Source organism: Scardinius erythrophthalmus (genome assembly GCF_964197995.2).
Source record: "Scardinius erythrophthalmus genome assembly, chromosome: 1".
NCBI lineage: Eukaryota > Metazoa > Chordata > Actinopteri > Cypriniformes > Leuciscidae > Scardinius > Scardinius erythrophthalmus.
In genome coordinates, this window is record NC_138221.1 from 75,398,973 (window position 1) to 75,405,291 (window position 6,319).

The following is a 6,319-nucleotide window of genomic DNA, read 5'->3' on the forward strand; positions in this document are numbered from 1 at the left end:
TTTCTCCTTTAACTTGAACAGTGTACAGTGTCACGATACCCTGTGTTTTAGCCTGGTCGTTCACACCTCAGGGTTGGGAAAAGGGGAATGGGCGTGTAAAGCTGTGGAAGAATGGAAAGAGGGAGACAACAACCAATCAAACGCAGACCTGCAACACAACCGTGGGAAATATACAAGTTAAAAAGATGTCCAAGTGGACAAAATATAAAAAAAAAACATACCGAAAGGAGTGGGAAAGTGATTTGGACACCCTTCTCTCCTTCAAAAACACATTTTTTTATCTGAATATTACTCTTCATCTCACAGTCTGTAAATTCTACATTGTTATTGATATGCTATTTGTTTGAATCCCTCTTTGTTTGTGTCTTTAACCTGACTTTGTAAGTGACCTCTGAATAGGCCAATGGTATATTGTGCTTTGATGTTGATGTTTATTTTGTTCTATTCCTAAACCCAGTCCCAGCGGTTCTCAAACTCTTTAGAGTTGTACCTAGGGTGACCACCCGTCCCGCTTTGCGTTGCACCGCACGTCGCATATTGAGTAAATGTCCCGCATTTTCATCAGTCTGCTGGTTTTTAATACTCATATTAAGGAAACATGCATGCGTTCTTTTGCCTTTTTAACAGAGCATTTTAAAATACGTTTTGAGGCGTAGTTTAACAGTGCTTCATCAGAAGTACAAACACAACAGCCGTTTTTTAAATCCTATCCAATGGTTGAAAAGAAAGGAGTAAACACGGTCACTAGTTTGTGACGGCTGTCAATCAAAATGTGGAGCGGTGATTCGTTCCACGTGTTCCCTGTCAGAAAACAAATGGATAATGATGCTTTTAAATATTAAAGTAAAACCGCCAGTAGGTGATGAGTCATTAATTCACTCAGTAAATGAAGCACACACACACACACACACACACACACACACACCAGATCTGATGAAGGACCTGCGCCTGGACACACTCACTCACACACACACACACACACACACACACACACACACACACACACACACTCACTCCAGATTTGATGAAGGACCTCCTGCGCATGGATTCACACACACACACACACACACACACACACACACACACACAGAGACACCAGATCTGATGAAGGACCTGCGCCTGGACACACTCACTCACACACACACACACACACACACACACACACACACACTCCAGATTTGATGAAGGACCTGCGCATGGATTCACACACACACACACACACACACACACACACCAGATCTGATGAAGGACCTGTGCCTGGACGCGTCGAGAGTACGCCGAAGCGATACAAATTGTGTATTATAAATGTTGACACCAGCGCACATATATTCAAACGCACACACCTATAGACTGAACTCGTAATACGCATGTGCGCCCCGTCAGCGTTCTCACTGGTTTCGTGTTTTTAAAGTTTGCATAGAGAGAACGACATATTTTTGCTCGTAATAACGACTGGGTTGTAAAACGACATATTTTCTTGGCCTTATAAGGACATATGTTGTCATGTACAAAATATGCCTTTATCCGCATAAAATTGATAGCCAATCATGTCTTTATCATACATCTACGTTCAAAAAGCTGAAGAAATAGCAGCCCCCAATGGACATTCGTGTTAAAAGATCAAATTCTGTACACACCTTATTAATAGCAGATGAGCCCAGAATACGAACATTGCGTTTAAATGCACATTAGGCTAAGCGTTTTCCTCCCATAGAAAACCCTTATAATAAAGAAAAAGCTTAATGTGGCTTAATAGGCTACTTCAGTGATAAAGATCAAATGCTGTACACACCTTATTAATAAACCATACTATCCTACAGAAAAGCAGATTAGCCCAGAATATGAACGCAATGCATTTAATTATATGTTAAGCGTTTTCCTCCCATAGAAACCCTTTATAATAAAGAAAATAAAGGTGGCTTAACGTGTCTTTCTATGGGAGGATGGCATTGCGGTGCACAGCAAATCCTTTAAATGGAATTCAATGCAAAACAAAAATGAAAAATACAAGTAGACAATAAAATAAACAAATTATTGTGGCATTAATTAGCCCACAAACAATATTTATTTTAAAGACTAAACGAATTTGTTTAAAGAAAAACACCAGCGTTGGGTTATATGTATAGGCTAAGTGTTTCAGCCGCCCTATTCAAACTGGCGCAATAAAATGCAACAGAATTTGAAACATGAAGAGGACTTATCAGTCTGGCATGGCCGCTCGCTCTAACGTTAACCTGGATAAATGTGCGCTATTATTAAGCGCATCTCCGAGTGTTTGTGGGAGTGTGGAGCGCGCACTGCACGGTGCCATCACTCGCATTTTCCTATCAACAGTGGAAACAACTTAAAATACTCCATCATTTCTGGTCATACAGAGAAGAATAATACATCAGTCGCAACTACTTTTATTTGTGTAAACTCTCAACAACAAGAAAACGTTGTGCTTTTGTAAAATAAAAGAAAACGAACAGGGCGCGCTTTCATGATCTCTGTGAATTGGAGCACGTCTCAAAAATGAACTGAAAAACAGTGTATAGACAAGCCTCACAGACATGAGAAATATAACTAACTATAAAAAGTTTATTAAAAAAATGTCCACCAACGAAAAAAATCCAATCGAAAGCAAATACGTACGGTACCATCTGATTATGTAATCCTGTCCGTAAGAAAGGCGCATCTAGGCTACATTACAGCGGAGATGTATGGAGATATGTTTGCAGGGTGCCTAACCGCACTGATTTAGAAAAGACTAGTTCATTAATAAACAATTAAAATGCTTCGTTATTTTTTTTTCAGACACATTTATTATATCATTAGCCTACTTTTGCCGGTGCTTAGTTTGCGGCAAGTTTTATGCATGCGCTTGAGCGCGGAATATGCTATAGCAATATATACACCCAGGGTTGAATATAAACATGTGATTAGTCCTAATTGCTTAAATGAATACTAGTCTAGAAAATCCTTTAGTCTATGGCAACTCTAGTCAATAGCCTACGTTTAATATTTGACATATTTTCATTAGTAATTAGTATCCAGCTCTTTACATTAAATTAGTTGAGTTAGCAAAATAATAAAATAAAGTTTAAATTAAGATAATACCGGTAACCATATATTTCTTTATTCCACTACCACACAAAGGACTGTTTATAAGGTGACAATCCGTTATACATGTGAAGATTGTAGCCTATATGGCTGTATCTTGAAGATTTTTGTATTGTATTGTATCTTCTGTTATAAAGACGAAGATTGACATTTCGTTAATTACACAAAATAAGAACACAATGTTGTAAAAAATAAACAACTTAGGCTATGTTTCTGCTAGATGTGTTTTGACTACTTTTTGTTTAATTATATCTCTAGGTAATGAAGATATAGCCTATTAACAAAAATAAATCTTAGGCTATATATAATATAATATATATATATATATATATATATATATATAACTTATAGGCCTATATAAAATATATTTTTAAAAAAGGGCCTCATTGATTAATTTTGCCTGATTGGGGGCTGCTACTATTTGCTTACGCTTTTTGAACGTAGAAGTGTGATAAAGGCGCGATAATTTTATGCGGATAAAGGCATATTTTGTACATGACTATACATGTCCTTATAAGGGCAAAAAATATGTCGTTTTAACGACATAGCATCTCGTTATTACGAGAAAAAGATGTCGTTTTAACGACATAAGATCTCGTTATTACGACATAATTGAGTGGAAAAAATATTATGTATGTGGCAGCAATGCGTCACCGTAATTCTAGATCTGCTGTAAAGCCTAAACAGTCTCTGTTACTGTAATCTCCTATTATCTCTGTAAAGCTGCTTTGAAACGGTCAGTTAAAAGCGCTGTATAAACGAAGATGACTTGACTAATGTTACATTTCTTTTATTATTCAGATATTCTTTAATCCTCACCGTTATGAAAAGTGTTGAACATCTTCTGGTCAGGTATGACAAATATTTTAACTTTATGCCAAAAGTTATAAGCCATAATGAAGCCAAAATGACTTTAATGTTGAGTAATTGACATTTCAGCACTGCTTGAACAGAGGGCGACTGAAGCGCGTACTTGTTGCACGTTAAAGTGTTTTCCTTTTTTGGCACAGAGAAAGAAAATGTGTAACCGCTCGCAAACCTGTTTAGGTTTTCCTTTGATGTGTCTGATATTTAGTCTCATTCGTTTCTTTGCTCCTCTGGATGTGTGGATGTTTCCGGGACTGATTCCGGTTACCGACCTTTATCGTCCGGCTTTCGACTACGCTCCCGTCTGCCATGTACAGAACCCGGTTTAGTTCATTAAATCTTCTCATCTGCCTTTATTTTTTATGTTTTACTTATTATTCTTAAAACAAATTTGTATATATATATATATATATATATATATATATATATATATATTTTTTTTACAAATGTATGACTTTTGGAAGTTCAATTTGATTACCATATGCAGTTTTAATAAAGTTGAATTACCGTAACCTTCTATGTCATGTTTACTCTTCAAAGTGTACACTTGCAGGTGTTGATTATAATTCATTAACTGCTGAACCCATTACATAATACAGTTTTTCTCGATTGCTTAAACACTATAACCAGGCTTTTGAACTAAAATGTCAAAACCATAATGCATAATTTATCAAAAAGCACACCATGTTGTCCTTTAGAAAGCACTAGCATTCAATATTGTTCACTCAAGTCAGCACAGCTTCAGCTCAGTTAGACACAATTACCCAGGTGGAAACACTAAGAGTCCAAATTTAACACACATCAATCACATCCTTCAATAGATAGATTAAAGGGCCCAAATCAGTTTATTGAGTTTTGTAACAATGGATCCAGAAAGACATGAAGGAAGAGATCGAGGAGGAGGAGGAGGAGGAGGAGGAGGAGGAAGGATAAGAAGACAAGCAGTCTCAGATGAAATTCAAGCCACTCTAGTTGCCCATGTGTTAGTCAATGGTATGACTATGAGGGAGGCTGGGCTACGAGTAAGGCCAAATTTGAGTCGCTTCACCGTCGCCTCGAGAACCTTCAGGGAGGAGTGGTGATAAACAAGATTCACTGAATAAAAGACAAACATTTCCAATAGTCTTTGATGAGGTGTATTTTCTTGCAAGAAAAGGCCAGCAGTCGTACAGTCACACAGATCGTGACACAGAGTGTGACAGTGAAGGGAGGGTATCCTTTCTCCTTTATAGTCTGGACTCCCAGAATGTTATCTTTCTAGGCCAATGATGGTGTTTCAACCACACGTGGAACATCCTTAGATGTGTTCATCATATTGTCTCCTTGAGTGGAGGCCCTCCTGTCACGACCAACACTCTTTACCATTCCAATACAATTGCATATTAGAATAAGGTTTGTGTGTGCTCTTTTACTGTCATATGATGGTCACACACATCTTACTGTAAGTAAATATAAAATAAATGTTTAGAGGAGAGAATACAGTATTTCACAATTGCTAAGACACATTTCTTGAAACCTTCACCCATATTCTCAAAACTTTAAACACAAAACCCAGTCTTTAAACTGCATTCACAAAACCCCTGACTCTTCTGGCAAAATCAAACACTTGCCTCAAAACCATTTGATCTGTGCTCAAAATCAAACTATACTTTCAAAACATAAACACAGCCAGTCAACATATAAACACTCATCAGCATTCATTAGACACTACATCAAAAAATTGAGAACACAGCATCCAGGGCATGTAGTTACAGAGAAAAAAATGTTTATTGCATATAGAAAATAATTTTGCCATAAATAAAAGTAAATAATTCACAACTCTAAGTACTGCAAGTAATACAGTATTGAATGTCTGTATTTTCAGTATAAAAATAAAGTAAGCCCAAAGAAGAAAGACAACTCTAAATGAAAAGCGTATTACACAAAATATTGTGCAATTTGCAAAATCAAAGTCAATGAGAGCCTCTTGCTAATGGGAGAACAAAGGAGTCCTTCCACCCTCATTTGGTAGTCTTGCAATTCTACAAAAGGGAACATACAGTAACAATAGTAATGGACATCACATTCATATGTAAAATGTATTGTAAATCTTTTTATCTTTTTTCCCCAGTCCCCTGACAAACTGATGTACTGTATCGCAACACATTCTCATACCTAAGGCGTCACTTTTTGTCACTTTCAACCATGCTTCAATATCTGACGCTCAAAGCACCCTTTAGCGTCCATATGTGACGCTTCGGTTATGGGTAGGTTTAGGCGTCATGTAACTGACGCTTTCGGAAGCGTCAATATCCGACGCACAAAGCACCCTTTAGCGTCAATATGTGACGCTTCGGTTGGGTGGGTTTAG